Genomic DNA, 9,443 nt, shown 5'->3' on the forward strand with positions numbered 1-9,443 from the left:
CCAGCGGTACCCCTAGCAAGAATAGGAAGCTATTTTCCGACAAAACAAATCCCTGTTGTGTACAACAAAGTAAGACGAGAGATAGCTGAGTCATTGAGAAAAATTTCAAGTAGGACGTATGAGTTCAATTTAGTGTGTTGAATTATGACAGTGTTTACAGCAGCTTGTGACTGCCTGTAATAGTTAACCCTTTTTTACATTCAGAGAACACATACAACAGGAAAGAAGGACTGGTTTAAGGCAAGGTCCAGGCCTGATGTTATTTTATCTATTGTCAGAGACTTTTAATATGTGAAATAAAACTTTCACTTGTTTAGTTAATTGATGATTTGCAGTCTGACAAAGAAATAAATCATAGCATAAATGTAAATCATTATGTACCATATTAAATTGCATGGTATCATATTCCCTTTGGATCGCATCTCACTGAATCGCATTGTGTCGAATCGCATTGCATCGCAATAGGGGTGAATCGTATCGTATCGCATTAGTAGTTGCTTTTATGTATCTTTAATGTATCGGATCGTTGGCAGTGCATCGAGATGTGTATCGCATCGTCCTCAGTGATGGAGATGCACATCCCTAGTAAACACAAGTCCAACTTTGACCCGTTGGTGGCGCTAGAGTGGTCTAATGGGAGACATGAAACTTGGTGTAACTGTAGAAGTGACTGTCCTTAATGAGTGTGCCAAATTTCACAAAAAGTTACCATATGGTTCTAGGGGCTGCCATTGACTTCCATGGTACAAGAATATTTTTTTTTTTTAAAGAATAAAACTAACAATAACAATAGTTTTCCTCCTTACGGAGGAATCCTAATAATAGTAATAATAATAATACTAACAATAACAATAGCAGCTTCGCTGCTTGGCCCCTAATAACAATAATACTACCAATTACAATAGGTGCCTCGCAGCTTCGCTGCTTGGCCCCTAAATATAGCTGCAAGCAGCAATGGAGGGGCCAAGCAGTCCAGAGCAGGACATGGCCTCCATAGCACTTGCGCAACAATTAAGTCACAATAACCTGTTGCACTCATTGCAACACACCAAGTTTGGTTGAAATATCTGTTTGCGTTCCAAAGTACTGAGTGTTCAAACTGTTTTTTTTTCTGGTATAACACCACAGGCCTCCTCTGCCCCTCGTGGGAACGATGGAACCCAAGTTTGGTGACTATCGCACAAATGGTTGCTGAGTTACGGTCTCACGTGTCTTTTGCGGCTTCGCTGCCGCCTTTGATCGGCTCTACCAAACAAACGGTTTTGAAAATGGAAAATCCATCTTACACCTTTTTGAAGCTTGGTCTGAAGATCATCTGTGCCAAATTTTGTAAACATCGGACAAAATTTGGGGCGTGTAAAAGGTTTTTACACTTTTCCATTAAATCCAAAATGGCGGCCGCGTCAATTCGGTTGTTATGAAATATTATCGATGGTCAAGCTTGATAACTCACAAGACATCAAGAGACAAAGAAATTACTTTATTAAGGTAAACACTTCCATAGTTATTAGCCAAAACACGTTTATGCTTCCGGCCACGCCCCCTTTTAGTCACATGACACCATTTTTGGAGGACATCCTTAGAATAAAGTTCCGAGTAGGCATACCAAATTTGGTGTCACTGTCTCAAAGAACTGCTGAGATATTACTTCATTTCCTGTTTGGTGGCTTTCCTGATGACTTTGATTGGCTGTCACGGACAAACGGTTGTGGGGATCAAAATGCTCTACCATAACTTTTGTGCGGCTTAGTCTGAAGATCATCTCTGGTAATTTTTAAGAAGATTTGACAAAAATTGTAGGATGAGTAGGCTTTCAAAGGTTTTTGATAAAACTGGAAATAACGGACACTCTATATAACCGGAAATTGACGCCATGGTGTGCATTGAACTCGGCTTGATCCACGGAATCCAACGGTATCTCATTTTTGAAAATGGGTCATACGGTTCAAAAGTTGCGTGTGTAAACATAAGTCCAACTTTGACCCGTTGGTGGCGCTAGAGTGCCCAAGTATGGGACATGAAACTTTGTGAATTGGACTAGGGGACTGTCCCCAATGAGTGTGCCAAATTTCAAAACTTTCTACCATGCGCTTATGGGTGCTGCCATAGACACCCAGTCCTAAGAATAATAATAATAACAATAGGTGCCTCGCAGCTTTGCTGCTTGGCCGCTAATAATAAATATAACTGCAAGCAGTAATGGCGGATTCCTCCAAACACTGCGAACCATTGAAAAATGTTTATTTTTGACAAATTGTAACCTTTGAACGCCTACTTCTATAGAAAAATGTATGCTGCAGAATTACCAATGGCATACCAAATCTGAAATGCAATACCATCAAGATCCACAAGGGCCTTTATTTCAAGCCAGTAAGTGAAGGAAGGGGGCTTGGTGAGCTTATCCATTCCAGAAAGCCTTGTATCTTTATGCATTAAGGCGTGGCCTGTAGCGCCGCCTATGGGTAATGGTGGGCCATTTGTGGTGTGGTAGTTACTCTTGGCCTATACTATTAATGTTTCAGGATTTTAAAAACTTTTTACCATTGCATATAAAACGGAAATGCAATACCAACAGGATCCACATGGGCTTTGGGTAAAGTGTGGTAGTTACTCTTGGCCAGTACTGTCAATGTGTCAGGATTTGGAGACCTTTTAACTATTGCATACAAAGTAGGAAATGCAATGACACCAAGGTCCTCAAGGGCCTATGCTGATATTCAAGGAATGAGTGGGGGCTTGGTCAGCCCACACAGTCCTGATATGTTGCGTGTGTGTCTTGCCAAGCCCGCGCGAGTCAAGGGAAGAATGAGTGTGTGAGAATTTGGAGCATGCGCGGGGAGGAGCAGGGGACACATTTCATTGTAAATTTCCCTAGAAATTAGCCAAGCATGCATGTTTCAAAGATTCACCAAAAATCGACCTTTCATCTTAGAGTCAACTTTTTCTCAGATTTGTGTACTAAACATTCTCAAGAGTCTTCATATGAACTTGTTTGACTGGCTTACGTGTAAAGCATTGCGAACCATTGAAAAATGTATATTCTTGACAAATTGTAACTGTATAGAAAAATCAATGCTGCAGAATTTCCAATGGGATACCAAATCTGAAATGCAATAACATCAAGATCCACAAGGGCCTTTATTTCAAGCCAAGAAGTGAAGTGCTTTAATCTTCACAAGAAGTGAAGTGCTTTGTGCTTTAGGGCGTGGCCTGTAGCGACACCTATTGGTAATGGTGGGCCATTTGTGGTGTGGTAGTTACTCTTGGCCTATACTATCAATGTTTCAGGATGTTTTTAACTTTTTACCATTGCATACAAAATCGGAAATGCAATACCAACAAGATCCACATGGGCTTTTGTTAAAGTGTTTCTCGGCCTACACTATCAATGTTTCAGGATTTGAGACCTTTTTACCATTGCATACAAAATCGGAAATGCAATACCATCAAGAGCCACATGGGCCTTTGCTAAAGACCAAGGAATGAGTGGGGGCTTGGTCAGCCCACACTCTCCCGAAATGTTGCGTGTGTTGGCCGCGTGTGTCAAGGGAAGGCTGAGCGTGTGTGAGATTTTGGAGCACGCGCGGGGAGGAGCAGGGGAGACATTTATTGGAAATTTGCCTAGAAATTAGCCAAGCAAGCATGTTTCAAATATTCACCAAAAATCGACCTTTCATCTTACAGTCAACTTTTTCACAGATTTGTGTTATGAACATTCTCAAGAGTCTTCATATGAACTTGTGATTGAATCAGAGTATCAGTTTTTGACTGGCTGATGTGTAAAGCATTATTTTAGCGGTAGCGATAAGTTCAATTTGCTTTATATCAATCATTTTTATTTATTTTATTTATTTATTTATTATTTTGAATTTGCCTTTGCACATGGTAACATGTTGTAGTGTCTTCCTCCGATCTACCAAGTTTAGTGTTGATATCTCAAAGATTTGCTGAGACATGACTTCACATCCTGTTTGGCGGCTTTTCTGATTAATTTGATTGGCTGTACCGGACAGACGGTTATGAGGATCAAAATTCCTTTGATAACTTTTGTGAGGCTTGGTCTGAAGATCATCTCTGGTGATTTTGAAGAAGATATGACAAAAAGTGTAGGAGGAGTAGGCTTTCAAAGGTTTTTGATAAAACCGGAAATGGCGGGAAATCTATATAACCGGAAATTAACGCCATGGTGTGCGTTGAACTCGGCTTGATTCAGGGAATCCAATAGTACCTCATTTTTGAAAATGAGTCATACGGTTCAAAAGTTGCGTGTGTAAACACAAGTCCAACTTTGACCCATTGGTGGCGCTAGAGTGGTCTAATGGGAGACATGAAACTTGGTGTAGGTATAGAAGAAACTGTCCTTAATGAGTGTGCCAAATTTCACAAAAAGTTGTCGATGGGGTCTAGGGGCTGCCATTGACTCCCATGGTACAAGAATTACAAATAATAAAACCACCAATAACAATAGGTTTCCTCCTTACGGAGGAATCCTAATAATACTAACAATAACAATAAGTGCCTCGCAGCTTCGCTGCTTGGCCCCTAATAAATATAGCGGCAAGCAGCAATGGAGGGGCCAAGCAGTCCAGAGCAGGACATGGCCATCCATAGCACTTGCGCAACAATTAAGTCACAACAACCTGTTGCACTAATGCAACACACCAAGTTTGGTTGAAATATCTGTTTTCGTTCAAGAGTACTGAGTGTTCAAATGTTTTTTTTCTGGTATAAAACCACAGGCCTCCTCTGCCACAGGCCACACCTTTGTGAAGCTTGGTCTGATGATCATCTGTGCCCATTTTAGTAAACATTGGACAACATTTTGGGCGTGTAAAAGGTTTTTACACTTTTGGTGTAAAACTGTGCCTTCACAAAGGTTTCCCAGCGGTTCTTTAGTTCAGATAAGTAGTGAGCGTTTTCCTGATTGAGGATCCTCCAGAGTTCATCCATTACCTGGTACAGAGAGACAGACCAAATAGATAATTAAATGTAACAATCTACATTCCAGTTGAAATCAAACTAATATATCTTCTAATTTGTATCAATTTCTTGAATGACTTTGGAAGTGGAATTTGTGGACTAAATTAATTTGACTAAACAGGACAAAATTATCACTTTTCACACAAAGTTAAGTAAAAACATCTATCAAGTCCCAAAACTTGAAACAGTATGTGCAAAATAGAACTTAGCCAATAACCCAATATATGCTTACATGATCCAGTTCTCTGAAGCAGGGATATGCTTGAAGAATCTTGGTAGGCCTGTCCTGCTCCCTAAGAGCATCAGAGTCGATGAATTTCCGTCTTGCTTGATACTCAAGGTCCAACAGCTAGGCAACATCCTTCTTATTGGGTCTGAGCTTGGATTTGTACAGCTCCTGAAGAACTTTGTAATGTCTTGCCTGGTTCTGTGTGCTATCAGTAGTAGTTTCAGATCCTAGAAAACACAGTTTAACGTTTGTCATGATGTAATGAATAATGCAATTACAATCACTGTTTCTATTATTACAGTTTGATGGAACCATACAAATTCATATAGGATAAAAACTGTGAAGTCTTTTACGTCCGGTACTAGGCCAAGTGTATTAGTTTGGTCTGTTTTTAAGGTTTCTTAAAGACAAGGCTTTAATGCAACATCAGTCTATATCCACGTTTGTCTCTTTCACTTTGATAACAATAAAACTACTTCATGGAGACTATATAACTTAGTAACATTGTAACTGTTACTGACAATAGATCATCTGAGGTTTAACCAAAAAGACCAAGATTATATGTATTAGTTTTGAAGCTATCTCTAAATATCTTTTAGGTTTGCCACAGCTCCCAGACCCCATAGGGTTTAAGAGGTATGACATTATTGTTAGATGAACTCATTTAAAGAAATGGTATTCTCCATTGTTAACAGTAAACGTTGCATTAATACCAAAACACAATCTTAATTTGTGTTCTCACCATCCACCTGTTCAGCCTCCGGGGAACTGAATATTGGTCTTTCCAAGATCAAAGTTGAAGCAGTGGACTCAGTGTCATCAGTAAATGTCTCCTGACTGCTGCTCTCAAAGCTAAGGCCTCTTTCTCAAAGGAGTTGCTCCCTGCTTCTTTTTGGGGGTTGTCACATTCTGGACCCTTTTCAAAAGCTGCTTTTTCACAGATTCCTGACAAAAACACAGCACACATTAATAAAAATAGATGTGGAAATTAAGCCATACAAGCACTGATCTGAATTGACTGAGTAGTGACATACCAACTCAGCTCCACCGGCTGCAGATTTGTCCTGCAGCATTGGGTAGTACTCTATGAGACGCTTAGCCATTACAGATAGTTCACGGATGCATGGATACTGAAAGTCATCCCTTGCAGCTCTCTTGATGGCAATCATGATTGTTACCGTATTCCTTATTAGGCGACAACAAAGATCTTTGGAGAGTGTATAGTCTCCTTCTTGTCCAGCCCGCTGTTTCTCAAAAAATACACTTCTTGACTGCTCCAGCTCCAGGCTTACAAGTTGTACGGTTCTGCTGTTATTATGTTGGTTTCTTTGGTTTGAAGAGAGGAGAGGGGTGAAGGAGGAGGATGAGGAGGACAACAGGGTTGAGGGAACAGGGCTGGCCTGACCTGACTCTTCACCCTAAAAAAGGGCAAACATATATTTCATTATAATTTCAAGTGAAGAGCATTGAACCACAACAGGGCTAGGAAATGCTTTGTTGCTATCAGACCAGTATCACAGTATGATTATCTAACGCTATCACCACAATGTTTAAATTGAACATCACCTCATTTTCATCAAGTGAAATTCTCCAAATGTCTTTCCTCAGGCCCCAGAGAGAGATTACGTAAATCCTCCTATGAGAGACTAGGAAGCATGTCTGCGCTTATACCAGCAGCTGGAAAACACATTCAACCACACTGTCAATATATAATCTAATAACATAAACATAAAACTAATTATTATGCCGTTAAGGAGTAGCGTCGCACATATGTGGTCGTTCGGATGCAGGTCTCACAGCGTAACGTCGCACATGTGCGATTTTGAACATTCCAACTGATTATTTTCCATAGACAAAAACTATATGACAAACGCTATAGTATTGCTTCGACATTTACAATTAGGAGGCTAATGAAGGATTTAGATTGTTTGTGTCTATTCCAATATGTAATGATGGTATTCCATGACACAAATATGTGTTCTAGAAAGAGTGGTCTGGAGTCGCAGAGGTCCGATAATATCAGCTTTAATGCAGCAGTTGGAAATCAACAAGTGCAGAGCTCTGGGGCTGTCTACGCTTCCCTACCCGCAACAGAGTTTCAGGCTGGTTCACGAAGTCCAACTGGCTATCTGTCCCTGCCCCAGCATATATTATACAGTGCAATTGAAACAGAAATATCAAAAAAGGATTGAGCTTGTTCTCTCGTGTATCAGGGAGTTGTTCTTCCCTACGCATCCCACCTGCTCGGGTGCTCTCTCAGCCCGGTTTCAAGGTTGCTTCTGAAATGGAGAGATAACAACACAATATACAGCCTGTTTCCCACACCTTGTGTGAGACACAATGTTTTAAGCCTGAGCACAGTTCTAAGTTCATAAGACATACATTTAATAAGCACAATACATAACTTTAATAAATGCATCCTTAAAGAAGAGTCTTGTTCTTGTTGCTATATAGTGCACAGTGCCCATGATGCATTTGGTGATTAAGTTGCCACAAATATTAATAGCTGGAATTATAGATAATGCCATGCCCGTGATACAGCTAATGATTATAGTTCTAGAATTGTACTGTAATGTATTATACATTCTTTACTAACAAGTAACACTAGCAGGTAGTAGCATTGCTACAAGTATTATGCTAGGTGCTAGGTAACGAAAGCGAACTAAAGCTAGCTAGCGTCCGTTTTGAAAAAATAACTTGGAATTCGGAAATATTTAGAACTCACACATCCAAAGGTTTTAGATCACATTCTGTATTGGGATGGGTCAAAAGTTGCTGCAGGATGGAGGCACCATAGAATAACCTCACGAGGAGCAACGTTAGCAATTAGCTAGCCCTTGACAATTAATTTAACGTAAAGGCCTACTGTCTGCCTGCCCTTTCACCTAAATTCTTGAATCGTTTTAAAAACACCAACTATTCTGACATAAACCCCAAAAAGTATGGCTATGAGAAGGCATAACGTTAGGCTATATCATTATGTTGACTGATAACCAGGCCCAAACGTAATTCCCAATTCCGCGGGTTTTCGTTGGAATTCAGCGCTTGCTAATTTGCTACGTTTGGGCCTGCTGATAGCGACCGTCAAGTCACAAATGAAAGGGCGCTAACTAGCTAGCGTTAAGCCAAGCTAAAACAAAGTTAAAATTAAGGTAGCTCTACTTCGTTAGCGAACTGACTAACTTAAAGTTAAGGTGCTAAGATTTCAAAATGAGCATGGTATGACTGGTTAGCCAGCCTCACAATTAGCTCATGATAAAACAGGCCTAAACAAATCAATAACGTTTGATAAAATAAAAACAATTACCTTTTAATACTGAAATTGTTGTGGGATCCATACCCGGATAAGCCCTTCCATCTTCATCCATAGTTTTAAGTGTGCAGACGACTAGCAAAGGCTCGAAAGTATAACTGCACAGCAGAGAAAAGCTAAGGTGACGACTGCAAGTGCAACTGACCATCTTGATAGACAATTTTACCTCGTTACCTTTTTGGAATGTACCATGTCATAAAATGGGGGTGACTTTAATACTAGTAACATAGTACAAACGGAGAATGTGATGAATTAAATGTCATTATTTAAAATTCATATAATATGTTTCAAGATTTATCACACACCACGTTACTTCCATTGAATATTATTATAAATATAAATACATAAAACTTAATTCACAGATGTCCCCTTTACTGCTAGATAATGGAAAACAATTACGTCAGAAACATCCTTTCAGTTACTTTCCCGCTAATGTTTTTCATGGTCTGCAGAGAAAAGTTTCGCTCGTTTTGTAAAGTATTTTGTTAATCACAAGATGTTTTGGCGCTTGTAATGGAAGAATTCGACTGGCACTGTGTAGATCTGAATAATCAAAGGATATGGTTCTAGTACAATTTATTTAGATTATACAATTACATATGATTAAACAAAGCTTTGCTGATCAGTCATTAGAAGGAGTTGCTATCCCCACAAATCGTTCGCAAGAGTGATAAAGGACAATAATGAACAGATACCAGATGTTAATAATCAATCAATACAGCGGTCACCATGATTGGTCAGCACTGGTCAGTGACAGTTTAGGATAATAAAAACCCCCAGGCCAGTGTCCCATGTTAATGCAGTTTCTAGTTTCTACAAACAGCATGCCCGGCTTGGCCATCTCCTTGGCCAAAAGATCAGGTCAGGTCAGCTCTGCCCAACCCCCAAACCTAACTAAGACCCTCTGGATCTTAGTTAGGC

General features: G+C 39.9%; 1 pseudogene; it reads right to left on the bottom strand.

Moving 5' to 3' along the window:
* Positions 1–4,800: 4,800 nt before the first annotated feature.
* Positions 4,801–8,577, bottom strand: LOC146234450 (uncharacterized; annotated as a pseudogene).
* Positions 8,578–9,443: the final 866 nt, after the last annotated feature.

Source organism: Hypomesus nipponensis, chromosome 23, assembly GCF_054491055.1.
Source record: "Hypomesus nipponensis isolate SF chromosome 23, ASM5449105v1, whole genome shotgun sequence".
Taxonomy (NCBI): Eukaryota; Metazoa; Chordata; class Actinopteri; order Osmeriformes; family Osmeridae; genus Hypomesus; species Hypomesus nipponensis.